Source organism: Vicugna pacos, chromosome 34, assembly GCF_048564905.1.
Source record: "Vicugna pacos chromosome 34, VicPac4, whole genome shotgun sequence".
NCBI classification, from domain to species: Eukaryota; Metazoa; Chordata; class Mammalia; order Artiodactyla; family Camelidae; genus Vicugna; species Vicugna pacos.
The window spans coordinates 10597589-10611268 of record NC_133020.1 but is presented as its reverse complement, the minus strand read 5'-3'; the positions used below and the strand labels follow the sequence as shown (position 1 = coordinate 10611268).

The 13680-nt window shown below is 40.0% G+C and overlaps 1 long non-coding RNA gene across 2 annotated transcripts in view; it reads right to left on the bottom strand.

Annotated features, from left to right (window-relative positions):
• Positions 1–1652: 1652 nt before the first annotated feature.
• Positions 1653–13680, bottom strand: part of LOC140691219 (uncharacterized) — a 49434-nt gene continuing 37406 nt past the window's right edge. For both annotated transcript variants that reach the window (XR_012066774.1, XR_012066773.1), the window contains 2 exons: positions 8831–8895; positions 1653–1821 (listed from right to left, as the gene is read on the bottom strand). This is a non-coding gene — a long non-coding RNA (uncharacterized lncRNA). The remainder of the gene's footprint in view (positions 1822–8830; positions 8896–13680) is intronic.

Here is a 13680-nt window from a genome sequence, read left to right as displayed (position 1 = left end):
TGGACCAGTAACTTCATCACAGCCAGAAGCAGAAGACTAAAAACATTAACCACAAGGGGATGCTGAAACAACAAAGGGAAAATTCTACCGACTGGCATCCCCTTCGTCTCAGGCCCTTATGACGAGGCCAGCTCTCCATGTTCATTCCTCGGGAAGCCCACAGGCGTGGCTTCAGCCCAGCCCCTCTCTCTGGCATTTGTCCAGACCATTTGCTGTCTGAAATTTAACCTCTCTCCTCCGTCCTTCAAGTTCATTCTTACTGGGCTGGGGGAAGGGGAAGGCAGTTTCTCCCCCTCACTGTAAACTTTCGCCAGCCTCGAAACTGGGAGCTGTTACACTGACTGAATTTGAAGGAGAAACGTCTTCCCTTCTCTCTCCTTCTCACTGGCTTTTCCGCGTGGGAAGAAGAGTGACGGAACGAGTAGCTCAGACTGGGAGAGGAGCTGTTCTAAGCAGGGAGGTGGCCTACCCTCCTCTGCTTCTTGTTCTCTTATAATCAGCCTCTTCCCAGGCTGCAAACCTTTCTCCTCTGCAAAGTACACAGGTTGCCCTGCAGGTACCCAGATGCTCTGCCTGCCCTTGGCCGAACCAGTGTGATTCATTGGGAGAAAGAGCAGGAAGCTTCTTAGACCTTCAGCACAGGCACATTTCAAATTCATATTTACTAATAAAGCCGAACCCAGAGTAGAAAGGTGGGCAATTCACTGACCCCCTCAGACGTCAGCAACGCCCTGGCTTTAGCCCTTCTCCTTGTGTTGGTGACTCACTTGGACATTTTGCTTTAATTTGGAAGCTCAGCTCTCAATTTGTGCCTGCTTCCTCAGTTTTACCAAACCTAACTCTAGGAAAACAGTATGGAGATTCCTTTAAAAACTAAAAATAGAGTTACCATATGATCCAGTAATCCTACTCCTGGGCATGTATCTGGAGAAAACTCTAATTCTAAAAGATACATGCACCCCAGTGTTTACAGCAGCACTATTTACAACAGCCAAGACATGGAAGCAACCTAAATGCCCAGCAACCGATGAATGGATAAAGAAGAATGGATATATATGATATATATGTTACTCAGCCATAAAAAAGGAATGAAATAATGCCATTTGCAGCAACATGGGTGGTCCTAGAGATCATCATACTAAGTGAAGTAAATCAAAGACAAATATCACATGGTATAACTTGTATGTGGAATCAAAAAAAATGAGACAAATGAACTTATTTACAAAACAGAAACAGACTCACAGACAGAAAACAAATTTGTAGTTACCAAAGGGCAGGGGAGGGATAAATTAGGAGTTTGGGATTAGCAGATACAAACTACTACATATGAAATAGATGAACAAGGTCCTACTGTATAGCACAGGGAAGTATATTTTATATCTTATAATAACCTATAATGAAAAAGAATACGTGTGTGTATATATATGTGTGTATGTATGTATGACTGACTCAGTATGCTGTACACCAGAAACCAGTACATTGTAAATCAACTATACTTCAATTAAAAAAAAAAAAACACACACCTAAGTCTATTTAAGAGAGAATCTTTCTGCCAGCTCCAGCCCCACAGGACACACTATTACCCTGATTCCCCTTTCCACTTTCTTGCTGAATATATGAGTTTAGCACTCTCAAGAAAAACATCATTTTCATTTCTAAAACAAGCTTTATTTGGTGCTCATGTTTGTCTGTTGATTAATGTACAACATAAATCACATCAAGAACAAGGCATCAGTCCCCACGTGGGCTGGTTAATTTAACTTGGCTCCACATCACCTTGGCCAACCTCTTCATTCTCCCAGCTCTCTAACCAAGTGGAACCTAGACAGAGACCATAATGATTAACAGAACTCCAGGACCTTTAGTGGAACAACAGCCTCAGACTCATGCAGGTTAGCAGCCATCCTTTTTGTGTACCAAGGACAGCGCCACCATTACGTAGATTATCGCTAGAAGATTCCTCAAAACCAAAGGAATTTCCTTCTTTGATGTTAGACACATGGATGAAAAGGGTAAATGTTGGAAGAAAGAACAGTGTAAATTTTTTATCCTCAGAGCAGTCAGTTCAATAATTATGAATTATTTATTACTATTAGCATCATAAAAAAATTACTCAGCAAGTATTATGTGGAATGCATAATTCCAGGCACCCCATTGGAGAAGAGACAATAAACACTTCCAGGGAACAGACAAAATAGCTGTGAAGGCAAGACACATTCATACGAACGTACTGCCAACAATACAAAATAGGACAGGAGAAATGTCCACATAAATGGTACAGGAAATGCAGTAGGAAAAGATAACTGTCCTGGGGGCTTTCCATCTCCAATCTCAGAATGAACGATGGGATCTGAGTCGGACTTTATAGTCTGAATAGGATTGCTTGATTGGGTCATATGAAATTGTTGTTTCTTATAGGTCAAAAGAGTTGAATATCAGCAGTTTCAAATGGTTCAACCTAACAGGTAGACAAGTCTCTTCTTTCTGTGAAACAGAAAGCACAGACTCTGTATCAACGGGGCACACGGGGAATAAAAATCCATGAGCAAGGTTCCAGGGCCAGCACAAAGCAGACTGTTTAATTAAAGCCTCTGCTAAGTGAAGTTATATGGCATTTCTGTTTTCAGCGATTTACTTAGAAAGGAAACAAATGCATGGAAGATCACCAAAATGGTGAGCTTGAGTCACACAACTGTTGTCTCATTTACCCTTCACAACAATCCTGTGAGATGCGATTTCCTCATTTTTCACACATAGAAACTGATGGTCAAAAAAAGGATCCCGCCAGGCCACACAGTAGTAATGAGGGGAAATGGAATGCAAACCCAGGGGTCTTATGCACTGACGGACAACTTCTTGCCCCACTGTAGCATACTGGAGGAGAAAGCCAATCCTTGCCTCCCTCTAAAAATAACTAAGTGATTGATTGATATTTTAAAATATCTATCATCGATATGTGATAGGGCATGCAAACGTTTCCCAATTTATTATACTCAAGATCCTGTAGGTTGTATAGTGTATATTCATGGGGAATGACACTTTTCATATCTATTCAGCACTTTGACTTGTTCCTTAGAGAAAAACAAAAGGATTAAGATGAGTACTGTAGCTTTCTTACATGCTATAAAGTTCAAGAATGAGACTATTTTTTCTTTCAAATTGTTCTTAAGGAATTCTCATTTCTTCTGTATAGCACAGGGAACTATGTTCAATATCTTGTAATAACCTTTAAAGAAAAAGAATATGAAAACAAATATATGTAGGTATATGCAAGACTGGGACATTGTGCTGTACATCAGAAATTGACACATTATAACTGACGGTATTGAAAAAATATTTCTCAGACTGTTTCCAGCTAGGTTTTTTTCTCAGTCTGAAAAAAATAGTCCTGCCCTCTGCAATTGTTGACACGCTCTTAATTGCAGTATTAGAGACTCAGAAGGATTTTAAAGACACCAAAACTAGTTCACTAAAATCAAGATTTCCTATGCATAAGGTTGATATGTGTTCCTGTGTTTTACATTAGTTTATATTTTTCCTAGAGCTATGTTAAGTGTCTTCTAACTAATTATGACAAATTAGATTCTTCTCATCAAGTTTTATTTGCAATTCAACTTGAAGACACAGGAGAGCAACTAAACGTTTAGAACTTTTTCATTTTCTAATTAAGTTTCTTTTACAATAGTCTGCTAGTTGCTTCCAGAAATCTTAAGGCATTTGAAAAAAATCTCATTTATACCAAGATCTATTTCTTAATAAGTGTTAAGACCTTGGAAACTTACGTTCTAAAATGTAATACTGGAACAAGAATAGTTTAGTTAGCTGATTTGGGATTAAGGAACTAGAAATCAAAACTACGTTTTCATCCTTGTTATAAAATAATATAAAATTACTTTCCCCTAAAGGTATACTGCATACTTTTGAGATCTCAGAGCAATTCAGATATGGCACATACGGGATAAAGACAGTATTACCTCATTTTTTTTTAATGTTCTGTATATATCACTATTTGACCTTAGTCAGATGACTTAACATTTCTCTCTCCACAAAAAGAATTCTGACACCAATTGCCTTCTGATAGACAAATTATTGTTTCACAGCATCTAAAAACCTTCTTAATTGCTCATTTGGCTCACTGGTGAGCTCTGAAGTATAAATAATACAAAGCTTTAATATACACATTCATGCAAGATATTTGTTCTTGTAACAATCCTTCTGAAATCTTCACTCATTGCTCCTACTTCCTCTCTACGTATCACTCCTTATTCCGACACAATCTGCTCTCATTTTCCCACCCAAGCTTCTAACACCAATAACCTCCTTGTCCTCAAGTCTAACGGACTTTCCTCAACACTCATCCGTTTTAACTTCTCCGCCACGTTTCACACGACTGAGTGCCCCCCCCTTCTTTCTCTTTTTTTCTCATTTGGCTTCAGTAAAACTTAACTGGTTCTTTTATGTTTCATTTGTATTTTTCCTTCCTTCTCTAACCTGCTCAGCCTCTGTTTCAATGGTCAGCCCCTCTCTGCTGTCTCCCTTTCCATCCACTCTCCTCTCAGAGCCCAGCTTTCACCCATATACAGTGACACCAAATCTATTCCTCTGGCTCAGAACACTCTTGATCTCCAGACCCAAACATTTAGATACCCATACTGTATCTCCTCCAATCTCTCCCTGCATTCCTTCAAATCAACATTTCCCCCCAGACACCAGCACCACGTGATCCATTTCCATTAACAACATCACTAACTTTCAGGTCAACCTGACACAAAACTTTGGGGTTGTTTTAATTCTTCCTTCCCCTTGACCCATGCTTTAGATCAGTCAAGCTCACAATATCTTTCAAATATCTACCTTCTTTGTCAACACTGTTCCTAGCAAGTAACAGAAGTTAAAAGGGTCGACTTTCTGATTTTATTTTAGCTTTTTGTGTAATGGCATTTCCTTCTTGTAAATTGTCTGTCCTGGAAAGTAAGGGACTGTCTTTCATTCATTCGGTGTAATCCTTCAGCTGTGCCACTAAATGCTGGAAGGGCAGGAAGCAGTAGGCTCCAGAATTTCTGTAACGAAGGGGCTTAGAAATCTGGCTGTGGGGGCAGGGAGGACAAGTAGCATCTGCATGCTTAGCACACTCCTTTCACTTAGGCTGTTTAGGTGGCTTAGGGATTCTGATGGAGATTCTGATGGCTTGAAAGACCCCCAAGGTCCCTTAGCATTGCCTCAGCTGCTATGCACATCACCCCAAAATCAACTTTATTAAGGAAGGAGCAGGGATAAACCCAGCTGCTAGAGATAATGAAAAGAGCCCTTTTCATCTCCCTGGAGTCACAACCAGTCCCTACTGAGTCCAGCTCCAAAGCTCATGAAGAAGTCTCTCTTTCCTGCCCGCTTCTCCCTTTCTGTCTTCAATTCCTTTCCCACCTGCCCCACCTCCCTAATTCCACTTCCCAATCCCCTCAGCCTGTTTTCTGTGCAGAAAGAAGGAACTAAAGGAAACCACCTCTCTCTGACCAGAACCAGATGAAGCGTCTTCATCTGACTGCATAGCTCTCGTGCATTGGTCTAAAGAATTTGCCTCTTTCCTCATTTTTACCATCTTGCATTATCCTAGTTTGGAATATGCCAGAACCTCCAGGAAGGAAGGGTAAGCACTCTATTACAAATTTATCCTGCAGTTCACACAGTCCCACAAAACTCAACATGGAGACTAGCACAAATAAATATTTGGTAAGTAAACCAATAAATATGTTCTCTGTAAAGATTCATAGACAAGATGGAAGTAGTCTTAAAACCAAACATACTAAATTCTGATTAATGTGTAATGCTTTATAAAATACAATAACAGAGTTTAATCTTTTTTTATTTTCCTTGAATTAATGGTGCCTTCCTAATGAATCTGGGCTGTTAATGAGTTTGGCTCAGCTCTAGTAAAATCAGTGAAGCATTTCTATCAAATCAGTATTCAGAGTATGTCTCCACTGATTTCAGCCTGATACTTCATACGGGAACTACCGAAACACAGCTATTTACGATCTAGTGTTCAAAGACCCTTCACTAGGAAAAATTAAGAAAAATGTTAATGTTATAGAGATACCTTAAAATATAGAATTCCGAACGGCATCAGACAGGATGTGGAGCCACAGACGTTCTGGTAAATCGTGTCCTGTATTTCTACTCACTAACTAGAATAAACGTTACACAGCTGAGATTGGATGTGTTTGGCTGGCAACACCCATCGCTCTGCCGCCCAGCTTCGGCATCCATTTGCGGGAGCCAGATGGAAAATGGGGACAGAAAAGAACAGCTTTCCCTGTGGATTCCTGGGTCCAGAGAGGAACAAATGTGAAGGATAATATCTAGTCCCTTTTACAGGCTGCCCTCAGGAACCCAGTCTGAACTATTACAGAGACAAGGGCTGCAGAGAAAGGCTGAAGTGGCTGTTTGCACAAGGAATTTCATGAGATCGGTGCCAGGTTAACAGTGTTCAAGGCAGAGCTGGGGAAAGGGCATGTTATCATTTCAGCAAATAACACAGCATGGCTGCAATGTGGCTGTAAAGACAAAAAGGAATCCAGTCCTATCTGGCAATTTGGAGATGGTGCAGCTTTGGGGGGCATCATGAGAAAGCATGCTGGGTCAAGGAGCAGCCTTCCCCCAGAGGCCACCGGAAAGCAGCTTGTAGCCAGCAGCTCTCAACAGGGAGACTTCAGTGGAATATCACGAGAAGGATGCTATGAACACACGTGAACCTCGGGAATGACGGGGGAGTTTCAGAGGTTGTGCAGATCAAAACCAACTAGGTAACAAAATAAACACATAAGCAAACATGGCCTCATTTGGAACCCAAACACTGAAATTTGGGAATATTTGGACTACAGTCATAAATGTGTAAATCAATGTTCTTATTCAAAGTTAACCATTCTAGTACAAGCGTGTGTGTGTAACCGATTTCACTCAGGAGTCTGAGGTTTTCAGATATTTGGACACCAGAACACCACCCTTAAGTTAACCTCTCTCTTCTCTTGAGTAATCATTTTATTCAAATAGGAAAACAGCAATATGCATTTTTGAGAGGTGTTTTCTTGAGAGACTACATTGAGCAGTATGGAAAATTTGCTTTAATACATGACTAGTCTTCCATTAGTGAACACAAAATGTACTTGGGGACATGAAATGACACATAAAAAACAATTAAGAAATAGATCAAGAATATATGCTAACACGCACATAGAACAGTTCTGGACGAATACAGAAGGACGGCGGTTTTTCTCTGCAGAGGAGGACTGAAAGGTAGGAGTAGTTAAGGCAGTTTCTTTTCACTATTAGCCATTTGTACATTTTGAACTTTTATGCCATGTGCTTGCATTACCCTTTCAAAAGCAATGTAAATGAGTTGTCTTTTTCTCAAGGAAGTACAGAATGAAGTAGTATAACCTAGTTATAATCTGAACAAAAGCGTAAGTCTTTGACGTCAGACAAACCTGGCATTGCCAACTGATCTAAGCCTACTAAGATTTCAGAAGTCTCTGGTTCTTTTTGGTAGATGTCTATAATCTCTAGAAATTAATAGCAGATGAGAATTCGATCTACAGACTTACTAACAGGTAGAATGTTCTAATGAAAGCAAATCTCACACCAAATATTGTGTCACATACAAATACTTATTAGTAAGTAGGCACTAAAAATGCCACATAATCTTTGAGCTTGGGGGAAGACCTTTAGGCACTCACACATGTATCCTGCAAGCACGGCAGACATAACAATATTTTAGCAACAGAATCAGCTAGTCTTCTACTTGGAGCAGACAAAGGAATCTTCCACTGAGTGGCAGAATGCTGAACCAAATGGAATCCTTGGCCTGAGTGCTCTTGCAAAGAGTTTCAGGCTGATGAGCTCCCAAATTCTTATTAATATATAACATGGTGACATAACATGGATACGCAACATTAATAGAGGTATCTGCGTATTACTTCTAGTCAACAAACATATTTTAAATACCACTGACTAACCCATTTATTACACCCATAAAAAAATTATTTCTAACAGAGGTAGCACAGTAGAAAGTTAGAGAACTTGGGCTCTGGAGTCAGACTGCCTGGGTTCGAATCTGGCTGTGCCACTTACAAGCCACACGACCTTCAGCAAGTTATTTAAACTCTCTGTGCCTCTCTTCCTTCATCTGTTAAACAGGGACGTTAATCATGCCTACCTTGTATGGTCTATGAGAATTAAATGAGTTGATGTTTACAAAGTGCTAAGATCTGTGTCTGGCAAATAATAAGGGCTATATGAGTACTTATTAAATTTATTAAATTGGCACCCTTTAGGCTAATTAATGAACTCTCTAATGTAGGGCTAGAGTTAGGGCTAGGGGTAGGGTTAGGGCTTGCTAACAGCCTTGGAAGATATATAGATAGCAACTCCAAAGGGCAGATATGATTACCACTCAAGAAAAAAATTTTGGATTTCCTAAACTTAGTGTTGGTTTCTTATAATACACCCCGCTGCATGTGCAAGTATCCTCTGGCCTTCTTCTTTATGTCACCCTGTGGAAACTGGAGTCTGGGGAACTGGTAAAGAAATGTTAATACTCTGAATTACTGCTACTACTGTGAGTAACAAACAGTCCTTCATCTCTGGCCCAGCAGTCTTGTGTGTTCTGCCGGCATCCATGGAACTATAGCAGGCAAACTCATTAACTGACAAGTAGAGTAAAATCTTAGCCCTTCACAGTTCTTAACAATATTAAGGGTGTGTTTTTACCAGATTTATGCCAATAAATTAGAAAACTTAGATGAAATCAGTAAATTTCTTGAAGGACACAACCTACCAGATCTCTTCATGCCTTCATTAGGAAAGGCACATTCTTCTTCAGCAGGACACAAAAAACACTACCTGTAAGAGGAAAATAAATAAATTAGATTTCAACAAAATTAAAGTTTCTGCTTTTTCAAAAGTATCATTAAGAAAATTAAAAAGTAAGCCACAGTCTGGGAGAAAATACTCATAATTTATACAGCGTACAAAGCACTCATAATATCTAAAGAACTCTTCCAGCTTAATATGAAGTCAAACAACTTAGTTTTTTTTTAAGAGGCCAAATATTTAAACAAACTTCTCAAAACAAGATAGATCCGTGGTCAAGAAGCACATAAAAGATTCCCTTCATCATTAGACAGCAGGAAAATGAGAAATAAAATTATAATGAAATATCACTACCTATCCATTACATGATGGCTGAAATTTAAAAGACTGGTGATACCAAGCATTGACAAGGATGTGAAACAGCTACAACTCTGATATTTTGTTGGTGGGAATATGGTATAACCATATGGTATAACCAAATGGTATAACCACTTTGGAATGTAGTTTGGTAGTTTCTTATCAAGTTAAATGTACACTTATCATATGACCCAGCATTTCTACTCCCAGATATTTCCCCAAGAGAAAAATACATGGAAACACAAAAGCTTCAACAAAAACTTTCATAGCAGCTATGTTCAAAATAGTCAAAAGTGGAAATCAAAGACTATCAACAGCTGACTGGGTAAAGAAATTGTGGCATGTCACATAATGGAATGTCATTCAGCATTAAAAAGGAAGAATTACTAATGCATGCACAACATGAATGAATCTTAAAAACCACAATGCTGAGGGAGAAAAGCCAAAAAACCAAAGTGAATACACTGCATGGTTCCATTTACACACAGTTCTAGAAAACGCAAAATCAACCAGTGGTGACAGAAGTCAGATCATGAGCCTGGAGATGGAGAATTGGCTGCAAAGCAGCATGAGAAAAGCATCTTGGGTGATGAAAATGTTCTATATTTTGTTTGGAGTGATGATTACAGGGAATATTCACACACTTCTGCCAAAACTCATCAAACCGTTCTGCTAAAATTGGTGCATTTTATTTTATATAAATTATACCTGAAATGATTTTCTAAAAATCATGACTATGTTCACTAGTTCTAAAAGATTCAGTGAGCTTCAACCTCACCGAAACTTCATCTAAAAAATATGAATAATACTATCTACTCTACTGGCAAGAGAATTATATTAAATAATTCATATAGACCATTTAGCACAAGGCCTGGATCAAAGTAATAATAATAATGTACACTAAGTAACTGCTGAGAAGGTTATCCATTAAGTTTCCCTGGGGAAGTGGTTTCTGAGAAAACATTAAAGAAAGACATGAATTATTGGGGAGAACATTCCATATAGAAAGCATCAGATAAAAGTGTTGAGGTAGAATTGCCAGGATGAGTACAGTAATGGGTAACCATCAGGTATATTCTGCTGGGGTAGACTAGAAACGCTTGATCATAACAAAAATTGAGAAAGAAGTTACGGAGGAAGAGAGGGGGAGCGGTAATAAGTCCAGAGATGTAAAAACTAGACTTAGAAATCATAGGGCATGTTAGACCAAATAGAGAAAGGATACACAGAGAGTGGTGTTCAAAGTAGGCTACCCTGAAAACCATGTGTAAAGTGACATTACACATAGAAACAGGGCAAGACTTGAGATGAAGAAATGAGGTAGCAACGTGTCACTCTGCTACGCAAGCAGTGACAAGGTTTAGACTGAAAGAGGAAAACAAGAACGTGCCAGAAACATTGTGGAGACACGTTTTCAGAAACTGGCTCTAATTAGAAGCAAAAAAGAAAAAGGGGGGGGGGGAGGAAAAGGAGTTGCCAGTAATTTCAAAGCCTTCAGCTGGAAAAATGGGTTGTTCTTTAGTGCTAATGCCCAAGTGCACAGTACATGCAGAAGGAGAACAGGAAGGAAGACTCCGGAGAGAAAGTTAGTGTCCCAAAGGGAAGACAGGAGAGACTGGTAGTCCTCAGTGCTTGCATTAGTTCGCTAAGTCGGCCATAAGTATCAGAAACTGGGCGGCTTAGAATGACACAAAACTATTATCTCACAGACCTGGAGGCCATGAGTCTGAGATCAAGGTGTCCACAGGGTTGGTTCCCTCCGAGGGCTGTGAGGGACGATCTGTTTCATGCCTCCCTCTCAGCTTCCGGTGGTTAACCAGCAATCCCTGGTGTCAACTGGATCCTGCTCCATCACCTGAACCGCTGCCTTCATCTTCACATGGTGTTCTCCCTCCCTGCATGTCTGTGTCCAGATTTCCCCTTTTTGTAAGAATACCAGTCACATTGGATTAGGGGTCTACCTTACTCCAGTATAACTTTATCTTAACTAATTACCTTTGTAATGACCCTATTTCCAAATAAGGTCATTTTCTGAGATGCTAGGGGTTAAGACTTCAGCACATGAATTTGGGGGGCACATAATTCAACTCATAGTAGTGTGGTTCACCACATACTTCTCACCAGCCCCCTTCTGAGCATACGTAGAACTGTATTTCCTCACCCTCTCTGAAGTTACGTGTGGCCATGTGATGTGCTTTGGCCAATAAAACGTGAATGAAAGTGACAGACACCATTTCCAGCTGAAGCTTTAAAGGCCAGTGCATGATTCACCACATTCTCTCCCGTCTGCTCAGGCCACTGTTAAGGCACATGTCCAGATCAGCCCTCCATCGGCCAGCGTCACTGAGGGGCTATGACAAGCAGAGCCTCCCTTCTGACTTGCGTTGGAAATGTGGCAGGAGCGAGGCATAAACTTCAGTTGCACTAAGTTAATTAAATTTGGGGGTTGACTGTTATTCCTGCTAGAAACCCAGCTTATCATGACCAATAATACAGAGATGATTGTGCTTTTTTTCAGAAGAGTGGTGATTAGAAACATAACTACCTATGAGCCAGCCATCACTTCACATTTTTAGAAGAAGAAAAAAAAAAACTAGAAACAGATGAGATCAAGAACTTTGTGCCTATAACTCTGCAGTGAAGAGCAACTTGGCAGATTGTTTCTTTGGTGGCCGCCAGCGAACTACCCTCCTTGGCGGGTCCTCTTCAACCCTGACTCTGGGATTGGCTCTTGGACTGGCTTTGGCCAATCGTATGCTAATGGGCATGATGAAAACAGAGGCTTGTTCCTGGAGCCTGCCCTCTTGGATGCTTGCCCTCAGGACATCCCCTCGAAGAACCCAGTGACCATGTTGTGGGAAGCCCAACCTAGCCACTTGGAGAGGCCACACAGAGAGTTATCAAGACCGTGGCTGACAGCTCCAGCTGAGTTTCTAGCAAGCATCGATTTCAGCATACAAATGAGGTTTCTTGGAATTGGATCTTTCAGCCACAACTATGCCACCAGAACCGATGTCAGGTGGAGCAGAAATGAACTGTCCCATCAAGTCCTGCTCAAGTTGCAGAATTATAAGCAAATAAATGGCTGCTGCTGTTTTAAGACACCAAGGGTTTGGGGTGATAATCAAAACAATCAATATATGCTTTTGTATGATAATTAGTTGAAAAATTAGAAGTAAGAAATTATTTTGTATATTAATAATTCCTTGTTCCTTAGTAAAAGAGACCTTAGAGTCAAGATTGTGAGCTCTGAAATAGGGCATAGTTGGGTTAAAATTCTGGCTCAGTTATTTACTAGCTAGACAACCATGGACAAAAAAAAAAAATCAATCTGGGAACCTCAGTTTCTTCTTTCACACAACAAGCACACAAAGAACTACCTCCCAAGTTTATTGTGAAAATCAGAGAGAATTATTACACATGAAGTACCAGAAGCAAAATCAGCACTCAATAAATGACAAAATTAATTATTAACATTTTGTATAATTATTAATCATCCATCAACCAATGATGGAGCATCAGCTATGTGACAAGCACATGTCCGTGGCAAGCGTACAAAGATCAGCACATCCCTGCACTGTGCTTTCTGAGAACTTATAGTCTTTAACTGTATTAAGCTCAGCAGAGGAAAGCTACAGGTTTACTGAGAAACCCTAACAAGGAAACCTTATTGAAATGCAAAGTCTGGGACAGTCTCTCAGATAAACATTTAAACTGAACTCATAAAAGGAGGATGAATGAAGGTGAAGGACACTGGGGAGATGGGTACGGACAGAGGGATAGCAGTGGGAGACTGAAGCTGGAGAGCTGAAAGAAGGCTACTGTGGCCTGGTCTGCAAGCAGGAGGGACATATAATAGAGAGTAAGAGACAAGCCTCGTATTTTTCTTAACAGCCAGCCTAGAACCCCTACCCTGAGAGGCTAGGCATACAGTACTATGGCTGTGGTGATGCAGATTGCCAACAGTGTGCAAATACTACCTAGGAAGTAAGGTTAATAACCCATGAAGCAATACTTTCCAAAAGCTGGTCCACGGGTTGGTGCCATGCTGGGAATAATACATTTTAGCGCTTGGAGGTGAGGCAAGAAAAATAGGAAAATGGAGAGAGTTGTTAATAAATTCCTTTGATTTTGAATTTTATAATTATGTCCTTACTCCTAGTTTTTCATGAAATAATGGTGATGATAGTTTTATTTTCAATGCCTTTACCTAGAAAAATCAGAAGGTAGCATCTATAGCACCCCAAAAACTATTTTCATCTGACCTTGGGGTGTCTCCTCATGTTCTGTCAAATATCCATGTCTAGGAACAATTAACTCAAAAGGCAACAGTGTCGAGATTGATTTTTACCTTAAATAGCTTACTGTTTTGTAACAGGCAATAGTATAGAATAACCAGAAGTAGACTCCCCCCGCGTCCTCAAGATGAAATACTAAATCTTTGAAATTTTTATTCTA